This window comes from Callithrix jacchus, chromosome 9 (assembly GCF_049354715.1).
Source record: "Callithrix jacchus isolate 240 chromosome 9, calJac240_pri, whole genome shotgun sequence".
Taxonomy (NCBI): domain Eukaryota; kingdom Metazoa; phylum Chordata; class Mammalia; order Primates; family Cebidae; genus Callithrix; species Callithrix jacchus.
This window is the reverse complement of record NC_133510.1, coordinates 86086443-86097114: the sequence shown is the minus strand read 5'-3', so window position 1 is coordinate 86097114 and position 10672 is coordinate 86086443. Positions and strand designations below refer to the sequence as shown.

General features: G+C 35.1%; 1 pseudogene; it reads left to right on the top strand.

Annotated features, from left to right (window-relative positions):
* Positions 1-9254: 9254 nt before the first annotated feature.
* On the top strand, positions 9255-10395 carry LOC100397790 (solute carrier family 25 member 3 pseudogene; annotated as a pseudogene).
* The last annotated feature ends 277 nt before the right edge of the window (positions 10396-10672 follow it).

The window sequence follows — 10672 nt, the reverse complement described above, 5'->3', positions numbered from 1 at the left end:
TCAGTGAAGGCTGTGGTTATAGGGCTCAAAGCAATAATTGCCTGGAGATTCCTTTCTCAATTTTTGTGTTTTGAAAACTAGATTTTAAGGATGAGAAGACTATGATAGGGTGAAGAGGAGAATACCTTGACAGGAACAGGACCAAGGAAAAATAAGGAAAAAGTTGAGATTCCTCATAACCGAGGGTGATGGACATCATTAGATTCTGAGAGTAGTGGGAACCCACTTACTGTTCCTGGAAGCACCCCATGACGTGGCAGACTTTCAGCTGTGGGCTGCATTTGGGAAAGCTGGACCTACCACATGGAATTATGGACACTGAAAAGATTCTTGTGCCCAGATTTGGGCAAAAAAAGCAAGAGAGATAATTAACTCAAGTTCCAATGAGGAGCCGCCTTGCCTTATTTTGCCAGATTTTTGTGCAATTCAAAGAAGGGGATTTCCCCCAATAACCAAATGACTAAAATGTTTTTCCCATTAGCTCCAAGTCAGATCTAGTCATGTACACACATGTAGCTAATAGGATATGTGCATGGATACAGATGTCATATATACATCTATCTATCTATATATGTATACATATATATACATCGGTACACACACACATACGTTGTACCACACACAATGTATGTGTGTGAGTACCGATGTATATATGACATTTCTTGCCAATCTGAATTTATAGACAATGATGTATAACATTAAAGTGTAATATTAATGTTACTGCAAATGAGCAAAAGTATATTTGCAATACACACATACACAAAATTTCAAATTTTTACCTCCATGAGTCCCAAGTTATTACAAGATTGAATGAGAGCTTATGTTGTGTCTTTGGACCAAAAGTAGTATATATGTAATAATAAAAAAAATGATGACCTTCTATTTTTCACTTAAAGAAAATGATAGGCTTCTTTTCAAAGTCACAAGTTAAATTGCCACATTGTGTTATTTAAAAAATAAAATCAGAGTTGAAGCTAAATCATTCACTGCCTGCTTATTTCATGAACTATATAATGAAAGGAGTCATCATACTAGAATTTAGCATCCTTTTATTATCCATAGGGCAAGTAAAGCCCAAATTTTACAAAAGATTGTGTGACAGCATTGTATAATAACTAACAAATCATTATGATTTTCTTTGCTATTCATTCAAGGAATGCTAATAATAATTAATGTGCATGTAATGTATAATTTCATAGGAGTGAGGCCATAAATTAGCATTAATTACAAGACTTCCCATTCCTTCATCTATTGAAATGCTTAGAAATTTCCTTTAAGCCCCAGTTCTCAAAAAACCAGTTGGCCATTCTCATATTTGCAAGGTGAAACTGGTGTATGCTGGATCTTTAAATCAGAAAAAGATAAAAGGAAATATAAATTATTTTTCCTAATTTCTGTGCTATCCCTGCATCTTATTAGAGAAATGTTGTATAGCTTTCTTACTCTGGCACAAATCTGTTAACTCTGACAGAGGAAGCAAAATTTGTAACTCTGAAAACACCAAGTTGCCTATGAAGGAATAAGAAAAAGACACTTGGTCTTCATGAAGCAAACTCTCTTGTGCTGAAAGCATCTCTCCAAGAGAAAATGTCATTGTAAACCTTTGTTTTAAGAGTTATTTTCCATAGTTAACTGTTTTGCTGACAGATGCATTGTTGTAATATAGAATGACAAGTAGTATGAGTGTTACTGAAAATTATTATGTTTCCTTAGCGAGAAAGAGATGTAAGACCAAGTTTAAATACATAGGTTAACTTTACCTAAAGCAGTTCTATCACTTTATATTTTGGGAACAAGCCATATCACTGTTCGCAGTGATTCAGATGCTTAAGTCAGATTGTTTTCTACAATTGACAGTGTAAGAGCCACACTTCAGATGACTTCTCATGTCCGAAGGCATGAGCTGCTGCATCAGTAACGCAGGAGCACTGTCATCGCATATTACAACAACTGTGATATGTCTTACTGACAACATCAGAGCCTTTTGATTTACATGGACTGGCCTTAAAATAAATGAGTGGAATATTCCCCAAGGCATGTAATCAATCGCATCTGTTGCAATCCTGGTATTTCCTCTGCCCTGTTTATACCATTACTGCCTCTACTGAAACAGTATTATCGTTAAGTGTTTCCATGAATCTATCCTGGCACCAACTCAGAGCACCACCGCTACACTACAAATGTTTCCAGCCTCTAAGGACCACAGCTGTATTAGTATTGCTCCAGTACTGTATCGATTGCGATAAATGTTATGAAAGAAAAAAATATCTATCTGTTACTGCATTTCTTTGTATCTTTGTGTTTGATGAAACAACAGCAAACTGTTGTGGAGAAAAAACATCTGTTAACCATGGTGAGGTAATCTAGCTATACTGCAAAATAATGTAAAAATAAATTACTGGGTGTTTCTAAAAAACATTCTCTGCAGTCTATAAAAATTGAAATCATTTGACTTTGTTGTAAGATTAGGAAATATCAGACAGAAAAATGTGCTTTGCATTTAAAACAACATATGGTGAGATCAAACAGTATTTGTGCAACAAGATGTATTCCTAGAAAAATGGCTATATATATATGTACACATATATACACATAAACACACACACATGCATATACACACACACATATAAATTGGTTTACTTTACTGACATGTTCTACCAATTTATACCTCCTGTATTAGTCCATTTTCATTTTCACACCGCTATAAAGAACTGCCTGTGACTGGGTAATTTATAAAGAAAGATGTTTGATTGACTCACAGCTCTGTGTGGCAGGGGAGGTCTCAGGAAACTTACAATCATGGTGGAAGATGAAGGAGAAGCAAAGCACCTTCTTCACAAGATAAAGGAAGGAGAAGTGCCAAGCAAAGCAGGAGGAGCCCCTTATAAAACCATCACATCTTGTGAGAACTCACTCACATGTGCGAGTAGCATGGGGGAAACTGTCTCATGATCCAATTATCTCCACTTGGTCTCTCTCTTGACATGCGGGGATTATGGGAGGTTATAATTCAAGATGTGGGTGGGGACACAAAACCTAACCATATCACCTCCTAGACCTAGTTTTGGTATCCAAATGAATGGCAAAACGAGAGGAGTTAATGTCGATTAAAAAAATAAGCAATTATTCTGTAAAACTAAACAATGGAAATGAAGCCTATAAACTTTCCAGGTTCCCCTGAATGTTTGTTTTCATTTAAAACTAGTATTGTATGCCTTATTATGTTAGTACACATAGTAGTTCATGAATAAGGATATGGTTTTATGAATAAATTTTTTTTAATAATTGAGTCAACACCTATCTAACATTGTTCTAATCAAAATGAAAGAAACCTGGTAATGAAATGATTCCATTCTATACAATCTAAGAATCCTTTTTATTAAACTTTATATAGATATGAGGATTTGCTTTTCATGTTGGAAAATATATTAAAGTTTTATTGCTCTACAGATTTTTAAATATATCCAGTAGCTTATGTTACATTTAATATGCCCTTGCAAATCCTTACTAAGAAGTTAAGAAAATTGTGGTTATATTTCTAAAAATAAAGGAAAAACTTCAGTTCTAAATTAATGCTAAATTTTTAACCTCAGTTTGAATATCATGGATGTAACAGAATATTTTATTAAATTACTGTTAGCAGTTAAGAGTTCTCTAAATCAATCTGATTAAATTGTCTATTAGTATTAACATCTTGTGTTAAACATATTCAGAAATAAACTTAATAGTCACAAAACTATTCAAGCATTTAAAATTTAAAATATTATACAATTCAAGTGAATATGTTTTTTATTTTAAAAATAAACTTTAGTTTTTCATTTATTCTTTAATTATCTCATTTCCTAATCATGAGTACAACCATAAAAAAGTAAAATATAAGTACAAATACATACATCTTTTTTAGTGGCAACTTTACAGATGCTTTGAAATTAAATATACCAATATATACATAATGCATTAGTGGCTATTTATGCAAACCAAAAAAAAACTCTGATTTATTAATGTTACCAGTTTCACCACTGTCACATAATTTCATCATTACATAGTGGCTGAAACTATTCTCCTACATTTGTTATTAGTGAGCTTCATGTGCTATCCAAAGGCATAACATGTTATGTATGGTAAAAATGGTCAAAAAGCAGTGAGGAGCACATACAGCAATACAATAGTCCTGGCAATCTTATTAAATAGCAATCTTTAGTCAATGTCACTCAAAACCCTTCAGTGGGCTTCCATGTCCCTTAGAGTAAAAGCTAAAATCCTTACAATGACCTACAATATCCTACTCTCCACATCCATACCGTACTCCAGTCCCACTGCAATCCTGAAAGTTCTTAGAACTCACCAAAGGTGCTTCCACCTCAGGATTTTTCATGTGTTCTTCCCTCTGCCTGGAACAGTCTTGCTACAGATAACACTGTAGCCCAAATCGCCACCTCCTTCAAGTATACAGAAGAAATGTTCTCAGTGAGACCATTCATAGCCACAAGTCCCCATCCCATTTCCCAGCGCTCTCTATCCTCCTCTTCTGTTTATTTCTCTCTAATGCATCATCCATCTCTATGAACTATATAACTTCCTTTGTTTTCAATTTATTGCCTCTTTCACTAGACTTTAAGCTTCCACAAAAAATGGCAATTTTTCAGGGAAAGGTGATGAAGTCTGCATTTTACTCTCTTGTCTCCCCAGCACATTTGGCACAGAGAAGACACTTGAAAAGTATCTTGCAGAATGTTGAACTGAGAAGTCTGTGGAGGAAAAAATCAAATTTGAGATTGAAAAATACTTTCTCATGATTCTCGTGAAGCAAATATCTTCTGAAGATGCAGTTTATCAATTATTCCTTTATTTTCACTTCCAAAATTACCAAATCTTGCAGACAAAGTTGTATTTTTTTTAAATGCCAAAAAATACTCTATGACAAAAGCAGGACTGGGAAACTCTGTGAGTCCAAGTTCTATACTTTACTCAGTCACTGACAGAAATGGAATCATATCTGAGGGTCATCCCAGCTACTAAGGAACACTTGAGCAAAATTCTGACTTCTTAAAACTGCTGTATAAAGCCAGGGATTTTGTGACATACAACAGGTTTGCTGTCCAAAAGATGACCTACATTCAGGAGTACTTCCATTTAAGGTTACTGGATTATTTAGACATAAGAATTATTGAAATAAACTGCACGTCAAAGGCCAAGAATGTGTTACGGACATACCTTGTCAATGTGAAAGAAAATACAAAGTCCATTGTAACTTTAGACCTAATTCTACCTAAGGCTAGAAAAAAAATCTGTTCATAGTATCTTTGAGCTGAAAAGGGCCTAAAATATTGTCTCCCTTGATTCCTTCCTTTTATAAATGTCCTGAATATAAGAGGTGATAAAAAAATATTTGTGGAATAAAATGAATGAAGTTAAAGGCAAGAGTTTATATGACTTGCTTTAATTCAGACTAAAGAGCAGAAGAAGGATTAGAACACAAATCTGGTTTTTAGTCACAGCAAACTAACTCAATAATTCAAAGAAGTAAAAAGCTGAAATTAGAATTATAAGAATTCATTCTGAAGTAAATCTGCATATTTTTAAAAAGATAAATTTTGACCAAGAAGAAAATAGACTATAACAGTGTTTCCCAGAGTTACCTGATTTATAAGAGTGGCATAATGTTTTTAATCAGATTTCCTAAAGCCCTATCATGGAGGAGATAAATCAGAATCGACAGGGAACAGCCTAAAAATCTATTTCTTAAGTCTGTACTCCAGATGATTATAGTTAAGCCAGTGTGGGGAGCAGTAGACAAAGGTCAGGTAGTTGCATTTATTTTGGCCTCATCATCAGTCAATGGTGATAATTAAAAGATTGTTTTTGCTCTCAGGTCTGTTATGAAGAGTGAGGAACCAGACTTACAAGATTTACTACAATGTGTAGCAAATTTACTACAAGATTTACTACAATTCATATTGTTACTCTCCAATCAGTAAGACAAATGCTTTCTCATTAACACTTCATTATTTTATACTTGAACTCTTCTCTCTTCTCTCTCTTCTCTCTTCTCTCTTCTCTCTCTTCTCTCTTCTCTCTTCTTTCTTCTCTCTTCTTCTCTCTTCTCTCTCTTCTCTTCTCTTCTCTTCTCTTCTCTTCTCTTCTCCCCTTCTCTCTCTCTCTCTCTCTCTCTCTCTCTCTCTCTCTCTCTCTCTCTCTCTCTCTCTCTCTTCCTGAGCTTCTGGGTTCAAAGAAAGTCCCCAGAATCTATAGTTAGAAACAAAGTTTAACCTCATAAAAATCTAAACTATCTGTAGTTAAGCTTGAGAGTATTAGCAATTCACATTCATTTGCCAAAATTCAAATATGTTTACTTTTTCAGATTTAGCTTACTTCCACTCAACAGATGTTCAATTATAGAGTTATGCTAACTTCATATTCAAGTTTTAAGTTCATGGAATTTGTCTACCTTCTTTAAAAGAAAAAAAAACAATGACATTTTTAAAATGAACTGTTTCTAAACATAGTTTTTTAAAAAGTACTGTCTATAAACTATTTCTCATAGTGACTATTTCAATATGCTTTTCCTTTTTATTTGAAAAAATATATTCAAAAATATTGGTTTGCAAAATTGTCATGCTTGGTCTTTATTTCTAGCTCTTTATTAACAAAAATGTCAGAAAAAAAGGTGAAGCAAGGTTTAAGGTAAAATTTTACACACATAGAATTTTCAAATCATCATCAATAGCTTCACAACTTTTCAATACCCCAGGTGAGAAATTAGAATGAATTTTTTCTTGAAATCAAGATGATCATAATTTAGAAGGAGAACATAACCTATTCAAAAAATTTAAGAAAATCAGTAATTGTTTATAGAAAAGGAGGACTTCTGAAAAGCTCTTCACAGAAGCATGCCAGAATAGGTCTTTAGGAAAAGTGTTCATAAACTTTAGGAAGCACCATAAAGAGCAGGGTTTCTTTTTAGACGAGATCAGGCACGTTCAGGGTGGTATGGCCATAGATGGTTTCTTTCTAAAAAAGAATATTCCAGGATCTGAACTCCATAGATTCTGTTTGAATAAGCCAATATTGTAGCCCAGGAATCGGCATTCCAACAAACACCTCAAGTAGTATTTGGACCACACTTTGAAGCTGTAATTTAGGTTCTTCAACTCAAACATGGGAGAATTATTATGGCAAGCTTAAGGAAATGGTGGAGACCTAGGGATAAGTGCATATTCTAACTAGGTCCCTCAGGGTACTCTGTCTTTAATGCCTTTGCAAAGATAAATGGAAAATATAACTGCCCATGTTTCATTCTTGGTGCTAATACTAGCAAACTAACATTTAGCCTAGGCTGACACTTCTTGTCACTAGATTAGGAAAGACCATTTCAAAGGAAGATATCCAGAGAAATACTTTGCCTAGATGATCCAATTCTGACTCCCAATAAAATCAGAGACCTTTTCTCTTAAAATGTAACATCAATATTAGACGGCTTCTTTGTTAAAATAATAATAATGGACCAAGTGAACACTGTTGTGCACCTTCTGGTTCCTATTTGCTCACTTACAAAGATGCTTCAAGAAAGAACACATTATGAGCAGTAATCAAATAAGTAGTTACTATAAGGAAAGTTTTAGAAAAATAAGTTCCTCCAATAAGCTCCATTTCAGGTCCAGCTTATTTCTTCAGTCTAATTTGTCCCTACTTAGGAAACCAGTTAGAGCCATTTCCGTCCCTTAACTTTGGTGTTTTATAAATAGCAAAGGAGCTGAAAACAAATACTGCATCTTAGCATGCCTTTCCTTTTCACAATCGTGCCTCTCTAAGAGGTTAAGCCTTGCCAGGACTTAGGGGGCCCACAATGATCTTTCCCTTTTCCTTGCAATCATACGAAATAGAAACCAAAGTTGGTAGTAAGAATCAATGACTTCATCAGGCACATTAAATATATTTCTACTTTTCCCATCAAAATGTAGACAATGTGAAGTTCAAATGGTTGGAAGGAGCATTTTGTACAAACTGGACTTGTCCTTTAAAATTTGTAACTACGTGACTTAATCTAATGAAATATATAAATGCTACTATTAAACATTAATATGGCCCAATTTAGAATACACATATAAATTTAAGAATAAGAAAGCTTCTGTATTGAAATCTCTAGTTTTCTATTAAATAGGAAAAAAGAGATTATAGGAAGAAATAGAGGATTTTTAATAGCAAGGGTATTATTTGTCTAAAATAGGCACTATTTACAAAATCATGATAAAGAGATGGATTCTAGTTTTAACTTTACTGCAAACTAGCTGCATGACCTGGAATCTCATTTACTTTCTTTGAATCTTAAATTTCTTATCTTTGGTAGGGGTCTATTTTACTCAGCAATCTCTGAATTCCTTAACTAGTTGAAAACTCTCATTCCAAATTAATCAGAGAAGGCTTTTTACAACAAGTTTTATTGAGCAGTTTATAAAAAGAAATGCCTATTCTGGTAAACAAGCAGAAAAATAAAAGAATTTATAAGAGGCATTCAGAATTACTCAGGGTCTTTTTCCTAAGCCAAGTGAATGGAAATATGTTGATTTAATTTTGAAAAAATATACTCTCCAGTATCTAAAGAAAGAAAATTTTATCCGATTAAAGATAATTCAAAGGGCTTTAGCTGTCCTCTATAAATTAAACTTCAAACAGTTATTACAAATCATTTTACTGATTTTAAGTATTATTATTCCAACATATGGATTAAATTGTGTAAGAGTATAAACAGGTCAACTATTAAGCCAGTAATGGCTGGAGAGAAAAAATGATTTAGGATTTTACTTATCCTCAATTGTCTGTAATTGAATTATCTCCAAACGGGGAAAGATTTTTTTGTTCCTTATACATAAAATACAAAACTAGTTAAAATATCAGATTTTTCTATCCATCTTTATTTATTATTTTTGAAATATTTCACTAAAAAGATGATAGATGAAAATCAAGAAACATCATGAATAATTGTATAAATGCTTCAAGAATCATTCTAGTTATGTAATATTGGGCTAGCGGGGACTTCAGATTCCATGGAATCCATATTCTTTAATTTATAGATCAAAAACAACAAAGCATATTCAGATAAAGGGACTTATCCAAAATCAGTTTGGATAACTCACTAAGCAAGTTAGCAAAAGAAAAGTCTTTTGGACACATATTAGGGCCCGGAGGATGTTCGGCTGCTGTGAGCAGTAACCTTTCCGAGGGAGTGGCTGGGTGATGGCCATCTTAGAGAAAAGATGTTCTCGTCCGTGGGGCACGTGGTGCACTTGGAGCAGGCGAACCCCTTCAACACGCCTCATCTGCAGCTGGTGCACGATGGCCTCGCGGACCTCCGCAGCAGAGCCCTCCAGGGCCCACAGGGCAGCCCCTCCGCCCTCACAACCTGGCAGCCGCTGCCGTGGAAGAGTACAGTTGTGAATTTGGCTCTGCGAAGTATTATGCACTGCGTGGCTTCGGTGGGGTCTTAAGTTGTGGTCTGACACACACTGCTGTCGTTCCCCTGGATTTAGTGAAATGTCGTATGCAGGTGGACCCCCAAAAGTACAAGGACATATTTAACGGATTCTCAGTTACACTTACGGGGCATGGTGTTCGTGGGTTGGCCAAAGGATGGGCTCCGACATTCATTGGCTACTCCCTGCAAGGGCTCTGTAAGTTTGGCTTTTATGAAGTCTTTAAAGTCTTGTATAGCAACATGCTTGGAGAGGAGAATACTCATCTCTGGCGCACATCATTATATTTGGCTGCCTCTGCCAGTGCTGAATTCTTTGCTGACACTGCCCTGGCTCCTATGGAAGCTGCTAAGGTTCGAATTCAAACCCAACCAGGTTATGCCAACACTTTGATGGGTGCAGCTCCCAAAATGTATAAGGAAGAAGGCCTAAGAGCATTCAACAACGGGGTTGCTCCTCTCTGGATGAGACAGCTACCATACACCATGATGAACTTTGCCTGCTTTGAACGTACTGTTGAAGCACTATACAAGTTTATGGTTCCCAAGACCGGCAGTGAATGTTCAAAGCCAGAGCAGCTGGTTGTAACATTTGCAACAACATAGCTGGAGTCTTTTGTGCAATTGTTTCTCACCCTGCTGTGGTATCTCTGTTGAATAAAGAAAAAGGTAGCTGTGCTTCTCAGGTCCTCAAGAAACTTGGATTTCAAGGTATATGGAAGGGACTGTTTGCCTGTATCATCATGATTGGTACTCTGACTGCATTACAGTGGTTTATCTATGACTCCGTGAAGGTCTTCTTCAGGCTCCCTCGCCCTCCTCCACCTGAGATGCCAGAGTCTCTGAAGAAGAATCTTGGGTTAACTCAGTAGATAGATCAAAGCAAATGTGGACTGAATCTGCTTGTTGATCAATGTTGAAGAAAGTGCAAAAGTTACTATATATTTGACAGTGTAGGAAATTGTCTATTGTCTATTCCTGATATAATTACTGTAGTACTCTTGCTTAAGGAAAGAGTTTCAAATTTACTGTTAAAATAAACCCAACTCTTCATAAAAAAAAAAAAAGGCTTTTGGATTATTCTGCAGGAAAATTAAACTCATTTGATTTTGTTCAATTAAATGTCCCTACTTTTCTTCTGTTACTCATTGTCACTGTTTGTGTGTATATATTGCTATTTAATTTATATTCTGTTGTTTGATA